Genomic DNA, 10457 nt, shown 5'->3' on the forward strand with positions numbered 1-10457 from the left:
AATGCAATGTAAACATGTAGTTAGCATTTTACACAAGGTTTGGTTTAGGAGAAATACGCATATGTAGCATGTCTTAGATGAAATGGCAAGATATTATCTCATGCAATTTAACCCTGTCATTGTCTTTTTCTGCTAATGTCTATTTTTATTGAAATGCAGATATGTAGCATGTCTTACCTTAAGTGTTCATATAGAGAATGCAATGTAAACATGTAGTTAGCATTTTACACAAGGTTTGGTTTAGGAGAAATACGCATATGTAGCATGTCTTAGATGAAATGGCAAGATATTATCTCATGCAATTTAACCCTGTCATTGTCTTTTTCTGCTAATGTCTATTTTTATTGAAATGCAGATATGTAGCATGTCTTACCTTAAGTGTTCATATAGAGAATGCAATGTAAACATGTAGTTAGCATTTTACACAAGGTTTGGTTTAGGAGAAATACGCATATGTAGCATGTCTTAGATGAAATGGCAAGATATTATCTCATGCAATTTAACCCTGTCATTGTCTTTTTCTGCTAATGTCTATTTTTATTGAAATGCAGATATGTAGCATGTCTTACCTTAAGTGTTCATATAGAGAATGCAATGTAAACATGTAGTTAGCATTTTACACAAGGTTTGGTTTAGGAGAAATACGCATATGTAGCATGTCTTAGATGAAATGGCAAGATATTATCTCATGCAATTTAACCCTGTCATTGTATTTTTCTGCTAATGTCTATTTTTATTGAAAAGCAGATATGTAGCATGTCTTACCTTAAGTGTTCATATAGAGAATGCAATGTAAACATGTAGTTAGCATTTTACACAAGGTTTGGTTTAGGAGAAATACGCATATGTAGCATGTCTTAGATGAAATGGCAATATATTATCTCATGCAATTTAACCCTGTCATTTTATTTTTCTGCTAATGTCTAGTTTTATTGAAATGCAGATATGTAGCATGTCTTACCTTAAGTGTTCATATAGAGAATGCAATGTAAACATGTAGTTAGCATTTTACACAAGGTTTGGTTTAGGAGAAATACGCATATGTAGCATGTCTTCGATGAAATGGCTAGATACAGATTTAGATATAATTTTTTATTTTTTTTTTATGTTTCTGACAACTTTTAATATGGATTATGGTTTTTAAAAAATATATTTATACAACAATATACTAGTTTAAGTATTCTGTTTGAATTATGTTCTGTTCTAAATTTATAGGTGATTCTGGGTACATGAGCCGGCCTTGGCTCATTACCCCCTTGCGTAGCCCAACTGATGTGTCTGAGGAGCGCTACAATAGGGCTCATAAGAGAACCAGGGCGGTGGTTGAAAGGATGTTCGGGCTCCTGAAGATGAGATTCAGGTGCCTGGACCGTTCTGGAGGAGCACTCCAGTACAACCCAAAGAAGGTGGCTAAGATCGTTGTAGCCTGTAGCGTCCTGCATAATATTGCACAGCGGGCTGGGATGCTGCAGGCCGTCCCGGTGGACAGAGACCTCCTCAGAGATGAGGAGGATGATCCTGTTCTAGAGGGGGAATTCCAGGACGAGGGACTTGATGTCAGAGCAGACGTCATCAACCGCCACTTTAGACGGTAAATAATAGAAGTTACACTGGAGTATTTTCAATAGATGTGAACTCTAGGGAAATGACAAGTAGAGAATTGTGCAAACATGTTAGTATTGATAAAATGTTATAATAATATTTATTTCTCATAATATAGGTGATGCTCTGGGCATTGGGTCCTATAGCGAGTCTTTGCCACCTGGTTTTTATAGAGGACATCAGATGGTAAGTAGAAATGTATGGACTGTTGCTGGCATGATTTGTACACAAATACATAATATGGCATAAATTTTTAAAAATATAACTTTGTTTACACATTACTTATGTACATAATCAGAAAGGGATACTCTAGAATGACTATGGTTCAATGTCACACAGAGGTTTGTTCTGCTCAATATGACTCATCTTCACACTTGATAGAAAATAACACAGGTTCATACACAGGCTTAGTAAGCTAGTGATAGATATTTATTATGAAATGGGGGGTGGGAGAGGGGTACAGAACTGATTCACACACTTGTATGAAATCTTTATATATAATTTCTTACATTAGGGAGATGACTTAATATAAAGACTGAAAGGGAACAATTTGAAGCCTGACAGTGAAGATTTCCAAGACTGACAGTGGGGAAAAAGCCAAGATTGAAATTGAAGTATACCAATGGGATCATGTCTGGCATATTTAAATTCTGCTGACCTTGAAAACCATACAAAGACATGTTCACATGGTAAGTGCAAACTATTTGATAGAATAAGGCTGTGGAGACATCCTATTGGAGACACTTAGATGATTTTCTATTTTGTAGATGGTATTTCCCAGTCCTCTATTTAATGAACTGATGAATAAGACACCTATTGAAGATCAACTGTTTACCCCTGAATTGACATTCAAAGACCATGCATTGTCCAGGTTGGTGTACCAATGCATGCTAGTGAAGACTGTAGAATATTAGTAGCTTACATACATTAGTCATATTTAGTTCTTAATTAGATATTTAGGGATCACAATCAGACACTTAGATGATTTTACTTTTTTAGATGGTATTTCCCAGTCCTCTATTTAATGAACTGATGAATAAGACACCTATTGAAGATCAACTGTTTACCCCTGAATTGACTTTCAAAGACCATGCATTGTCCAGGTTGGTGTACCAATGCATGCTAGTGAAGACTGTAGAATATTAGTAGCTTACATACATTAGTCATATTTAGTTCTTAATTAGATATTTAGGGATCACAATCAGAAAAAGGAATACATATTATAGTTGATATAGAGGTATTTGAATGGACATGAAATATTACATTTATGTTCAGCATACATATATTGTTTACATGTGATATACATTATTATGTATAAATTTAATTTTTGAAATTTAAATATTATTTTTAATCAACAATATAATGGTGTATGTATTTCATTAATTTAAAATGAATGTAATGATTATCTTTAAAAAATGTTGATCAAAGTTAGAGCATAGACACCATATGATTTTAAATGTATTTTATGAATATTTTACAACGTGTGTATTAACTTTGTTCCATTTTTATTATTTGTCATTTCAGATTGGCATCTGATGACTTCATGGAATATTTATTTATTTTCTATTAAATATATATTTTTTTTTTAGCAGATTCTAATATATATCAATATAATCTGTAAATAAATAAAACTTGGACTCCCATGACTGGTAGTTGGCTATTTGACAAGCACATGCATAAGAGAAAATAATGCATTAATAGTAGAAAATAAAATTCTTCAGAGAATATTAAAAGATATATTTTAACATTAATTGGGGAGTCATATTCTTCAATGCTTTTATATTGAAAAAGTATATATTAAAAATATTTAGGATATGTATTAATATTATGATTGTTTTAACATTTAATAAGGTGAAGTGGTTCAATTACATGAAAGTGACAGTGTTGTTGAATGTAAAAAGAATTGTATAAGATCATGTATCTTCCTTAGGTATCTCAAAACATTATTAGAAAATATTTTACAATTATTACATTTATAAATGGTAGGTCATTTAACTTTATAATTTTTAATAATTAGTTATTGGATGCCAGGTTAATCTATGTAATTTTCTAGTGGAGTCATTTAAATATACTTAGTAATATTATGTATTTATTACAATCTTACCTCTTGGGTTAGACATCAAATATCTATATAGAATGTAATTTCCCCTTTAGTTTATTTTGTCAATGTTAAATAAAAATACAATATGTTTGGGTCCTTAAAGGGGTCATTCAAAATGTATATTTTGTATACATTGTTACAAATATCATACAAGAATTTAAACATATTTAGAATGTACTATAGAATTACATTCAGTCTTTAAATATACTTGTTAAAATAAAAATAAATGCACATATCTTAGTGAATGATATAAGGCATCTATATGCAAACAACAATCAGCATCAAAATAGCCTATGTAGAGATGTATTTAATCCACGAATATATATAATTACAATATAATGATTGAATAACAAAACATATTAAGTTGGTCAAATATAAGATTATGATACAAAATGCATACATAACATATAGCTTAATGTCCCTCTACGCTGAAGGCTAAAAAATACCTCATTTAATAAATATATTTCAGTCAGTGTGTAAAACAATCTAGAAGTTAATCTAAATTTGCTTTACTCATATGTTAGACTCATTTAGCAAAAGGAAGGTGCCTAGGTTTATGATATATTAAGCATTATTGTGAAATGTTTATTTAAAGGGACATGAACTCAAAATATACTTAAAGGTAGCCATTTAAAAAAACAATGATTTATACATTCTGAATGAGTATTCTATTTTAATCAACTTTAAAACTTGTCTCATATTATGAATGCTCATTGTGATGTTGCTATCATTACTTTAGAAATAAGGCAGTAAATAGCTAATTTATTTGCTTCAGTACTCTGGACAGAACTTGATTGTTTGGAATAATTGATGCAACAATCGTCAAGGACAACCCAGGTTTTTATTAAACAATTGTCCGTAATATAAAATATCATTATTGATTTTCAAAGAAACATAACAAGATAACTTAACATTTGATAATCGTATTAAATAATAAAGTTGATTAAAATTTAATGCTCAATCACCAATGGTAAATTTGTTTGGACAGTGTCCCTTTAAGAGCTTGAAATAGTGTATTTACTTCTCTTCCTATCTTGACATACTTTGCTTGAAAAGCATATCGAGATAGGCTCAGTAGATGAAGATTGGTGGATGCACAGAGATGCCTTATGTGATTGGCTCAACCATGTGCATTTAAATTTCTTATGTTGAGGATATATAAATACTAAGAGAAAATGATTTACATTTTAAAGTCTAAACAATCTTCTATCTCTACAGATCATTTGATACAATTGTTTGTAATGTCTCTTTAAAACTAAAGACGCCATTGCACAATAACATATATGAGCACTTCAGAGAAATACAAGCTCGAGGTTTATTTGCGAATAACAAAGCTGTAGTTTAACATTTATAAACAGATTATCAAAGTTACTGACATTCTTCCCGGAATTTTAACATTAATAAATATTGCGTTGGAAACGCATCTTCAAACACCAGATTAGCATATTTAAACATTAGTGTAATGTCACGCAATAGCACACAATCAATGTGCATTATAAATACATTTAATAGAGCAATGTCAATACTTCACAATCAATTTATTTAAAGAACAATAAAGACATACAATATTAAATGTGTATTTGTATTAAAGAAACAGACCGTTATTAAACCGAGAAATGTCTACAACATTAATAATGTGACAGGATGAGATTTTAAAGAGTATTTAATCATTAATATTTCACGGATCACGGATATTAAATCTGCGTCACACATATCCGCATGACAGGCCCATGAGTTACAAATAAGTCTACATGAAAAATGAAGTTACAGCACCACCAAGCGGTATGTGTAAGGAAGTTACTAAGATATGAAACATTAAGGAACGGCCAATCAGAGTTCATCACACAAACACAACTTGAGTCAGGATGGTCTCACAGACATTATAACAATATTTCAAACTTTTATCCAATCAGATGTACAGATAAATTGTCCCATGGTGCATCTCATGTTTACTTCACCATATAAAAGTCCATTACACGTTGCCATCTTTGTCAGTTCTCTAATGCATGCAGGCAGTCTTATATATTAATATTATTATAATATATTTAGTAGCCAACCGAGCAGGCATGTCAGTTCCCAGGTTCACCAAGGAGGAGAGCGCTGCACTGGTCCACGCCGTCAAGGACTTTTATCCCCAGCTGTTTGGGAACAAGAGGAGCTCGACAGATGCGCCTGTTAAGAAGGCCCTCTGGGAGTCTATCACCAATGCGGTTAGATTGGTGTGTGACGTCCAGAGGACCCAGGATCAGATCATGAGGAGATTCGGAGATATGAGGTTGCGTTTATCGAAAAAAGTCAACCTCATAAGGGACTGGGTACAAGCCCGTAAAAGAGGGGGCCAAAGAAAGGCCCCGCGGAAACTGTACCTACTCCCTTATGAGGTGACTTTATGCGAGCTCCTCAATCTCCGGGTCCCCAAAAGATTTAGATCCTCGCCATCCTCGGCCTCCTCTTCTTCCCTCCCAGCTGCGGGATCTGAAAGTCCTGACGCGGGGGACAGGGCAGATGCTTCTCCGTCCGGTGGCCTGGGAGGACCCGATAGAGAATCTGAACCAGGTAATTATCCAACTTCATATAATATTTATAATGTTAAAAATCCAAAATGTGTATTTAGTCAGATACTAAACCTATACAGATCTCACAACATACACTACATATGATGTTTAGATATCTGATTTTACATTAGTGATACATGAAATTGGAATGATGTTTATTGCGCTCTACAGAATATGCGTCACAGAGCGGAAATCTAATTTCGCATCCACGTTAACATGGGTTTGCGGAAAGTGGCATTGCTTTATACATGTTGGTCAAATGACGGATGCGTAATTCCGCTTGGAATCATTGCGCAATGATCGCGAAAATGGCATTTCTCATCCACGTTAACATGGGTTTGCGGAAAGTGGCATTGCTTTATACATGTTGTTAAAAATTAAATGGAAAATCTTAGATTAGTGAAGAATACAGTATTCTTATTTTAAATATTATATCTAATAAAAAACGAATAATACTAATAAATTATAACATATGGCCATCAATTGATGATTATGTAATAACAAGCATATATTCTTAAAGATACAGTAAACAACACAACTGATTGAAAATAAGAGTCCAGGATATATTTATCATTCATTTAATTGCGGAAACTATTAACTCATGGGACTACCAAAGGATTAATATTTTTCTATTGATTTGTTATTAATGTAAATATTTTAAACATGGCATGATTAGTATTAATGATATGCAATCCTCATTTAATATATTACAGATATGGATGTGGCTGCTGGATCCTCAAGCCAGGGCTTGTCACAGTATGGTATGTCTCATTTTAATTGACATTTGTCTTAGAAACATGGAATGAACATTACATACTAAATACACATTGTTCTATATTTATATGTAATGTCTATTTAATAGATGAAAATTATATAATTATTCGGATATACTTAAATAACATATTTGATTTTAATTGCATGCTCAATACCATTCATTACATCAACATATGGAGTAGATAATTCATTAACAAACAACAACATTGTGGAATCTATTTAATTTTAGATTAAAGGGATACTGAACTACAATTATTAATATTGTCTTTCACATACAGTATGCAATATTAATAAACATAAAATATAATACTATCATCATATGTGACATATTCTATTGCTAAATGTATTTTAAAATAAATAAAGTACGTTTATGTGCATCTAAATATTTGTTGACCAACCTGGGTTTATATTGATGATTGGTGGATACCTTCAACAAACAATATTTATTGAATCCAATATTCCTTATCTGCCTTTAAGATTAATATCGAACAACATTCGAATTATAATAGGAGTCAATGTTAAATCATTTTTTACAGTTTGAACATAGAAATCAATTATTTAAATTAATCATGTCAGTGTCCCTTTAAGACAAAATAGATTCATTCATCATTACATTATTTTTATTAAAAACTATTGATATATAAATCTAATTATCTGTTGGAGTTACTTTATATATATCTGCATACTCTAACAGCACCATGATTACATATTTGTAATAATAAAGTTTGTTATGTATTGTGATAAATATGTGTTGTGTCCTAAACAAGATTACTGTACATTGAAAAAATGGCTCGATGTGACACATGTTTGTTTAGATTTGTCAACAGATGCTCCTCAATATGTGGTTTGTGTGTATTCTTGTAACTTCTTAAGGACATATGACGGAATTATTCCGTCATAAAACAATTGAGCTAAGTGAAAGCTGTGTCCTTAAAGGGTTAAGAACATTGATCATTGGGTATATTTAGATATGCAATAGCAGCATCTGAGATGAATTTGATGTCTAATGTAGTCTGACATTAAACATATGTTGAATACAGATATGTTTACAGAATCCCCTTGATTCAATCAAGCATTTTCTGGTGTAATGACTGCTCTATTCTTCACATTTTAAAGTTGATTAATGTTAAAATTCTAGACAGATGTGATTTAGTGATATCCAAAATGTGTTTAATAATATATATCTATATCATTCATAGAGAGAGTTGGTGTGGGGAGCCCACAGGAATCCAGCAGTGACATAGAGCCGCCTTTGCGGTCTCCTGGTAAGTCCATTGACTCATTTATATGTAATTGAAGGTGTATTGCTAATCAATATTATGATCATGATTCCGATGAAGCATAACATTATAAAAAATCATAGAATTTATCTTCTGATTATATATTTATTTTTTATATTGAGCGATTAATAATTTCTACTTTATTATTCTACACATTTGTTATTCATAAGATGTCTAACATATGTTTTTTTAAATTTTTTTTTTTTAACAACAGTCATCAAGTGATACACACATGAGAAATCTTAAATGTTCTATGTACTATGCTTTTATGAATTTAACATTAAGACAAACAATACATTAATATTCTGATTTATTGACAATAACAAATCTATTGTCATTTGTATGCTCCATCAAAATGATGTAAATCATAACTTTGTGTGTGTATATCTTTAATGCAACATTGATGTGCGTATTTGAGCAACAGTAACATATGTTATAATATCTGATCTTAAGGTGTACACAACATGTTATGTTTTACAGAGATTGATGTCACATGTGGGATGGAGGAGGAAGAGGCTGCCTTGGAGTCTGATGGTATGTGAAATATATCTATCATGTTTCCAACATGTTTCTTTTTTTGAAATCATTTTATTGAAGACATTCAAAGTCTACAGCTTTTTCCCTTTAAAAAGGAATATTATTTGTCTGTTCAAATACACTACTGCCCCCTTTCTATATCAGGCAGCATGAAAATCTGCTTGTATATATTTTTTTAAGAATATATAATTCATGCCATCATTATGTCACATGCATATTCCATGCCAAAACACAATAATAAGTTTCACATTGTACAGACAGTCATTGAGATTCATCTGAGTGCCTATATAGATACCATATCCTCATTTCAGAATAGTTTACAGATTCAAACACACTTCGAGGTATATTGAAAACATAATCAATTTTAAATGCGTTGATTTGATGTCAGGATGTATGAGATGTTAATATATTTATTTTACATTTTCAGATGGATCCACCACTTCTGGTCATCTGGATTCCGCCCCTGCCCAGTCACAGACCCCTCCCCGTGCACACACCCCTGACCATGGCCACACCTCTGCACACACCCAGAGCCCTTCCCATCACCAAACCCATGACCATGCCCCGACCACTGCCAGCCCTTCCCATATTTCATATCCTGTCCCTCCCAAAAAACGCCCATACACCCCCCTTCGCCGCTCTCCCCGTATTCTGGCCCGTACAGCTGCCCAGACCCAAACTCCCCACTCCCCAGCTGTACGGCCTACCCTGGAGCAGCAGCTCACCACTCCCCAAGCCATTCCCATCCCTCCCCGAGCCAATCCCATCCCTCCCCCCTGTTTAAACCTTCATTGTCCTGGGTGTCAGATTGTCCTTCCCAGGCACAGCTGTAAGTATCATTCTAAATACACTTTATAAGATACTTAAAGGTACAGTGAAGTTAAATTGGTTAAATTGTGATTCAAATCCAGCATGCAATGTTAAGCCAATGTATAATAGAATACTCTTATGAATTATTCGTCATTCTCTTGATATATTAATTGAAAACAACTTATTCCTATAATTAGTTTAAACAATAAAATAAATGTGGCCATCATTTCTTTATTGTTGGATGAATGTATCCATCAACCAGCATGCACAAACAAGGTTCATCAACAAATATTGGCTTCCATAAAAACCAACATTCTTGCATTCAAAATATAGCTTGACAATTAAAACATATAATGAATATGTGTAATTTCTAAAGATTTGTCATGTCATGCTCTATCTGAATCAGTCCATTAAATATTTAGGTTCAGTGTCCCTTTAATTGGATATCACTACATATACCAAACACCACTACTTGGATACAAAATTTTATGTCCAAATGTGGATACATTATCTCTTGTCTAACCCAGTGGGAATGTAATTTCTTCTGGTTGCTATGTTTACACAGCTTGTCCTCAATGCCAAAATGTTTAAGGATATGTGTGCCTACCACAGTCTAAATTGAATTTTTAAATTGCTAATGTAAGTACAATGTAAATCCTTTAACAAGATTTGATACACTCAAGCTGTATAAGTGGATCATCTAAAACCAATTAAAGGGTTCAACATGTTTGAGTAACATGAGCCTTTAATGATTTCTGTCTGTCTGAATAACCTAATTCATGTGTAAAGAATATATGA

General features: G+C 32.6%; 1 long non-coding RNA gene across 1 annotated transcript; it reads left to right on the top strand.

The window, feature by feature from the left end:
- Positions 1–1508: 1508 nt before the first annotated feature.
- On the top strand, positions 1509–2193 carry LOC128651937 (uncharacterized). Its single transcript, XR_008401220.1, has 3 exons — positions 1509–1591; positions 1721–1788; positions 2117–2193. It is a non-coding gene; the product is annotated as an uncharacterized LOC128651937 (long non-coding RNA).
- The last annotated feature ends 8264 nt before the right edge of the window (positions 2194–10457 follow it).

This window comes from Bombina bombina, chromosome 3 (genome assembly GCF_027579735.1).
Source record: "Bombina bombina isolate aBomBom1 chromosome 3, aBomBom1.pri, whole genome shotgun sequence".
NCBI lineage: Eukaryota > Metazoa > Chordata > Amphibia > Anura > Bombinatoridae > Bombina > Bombina bombina.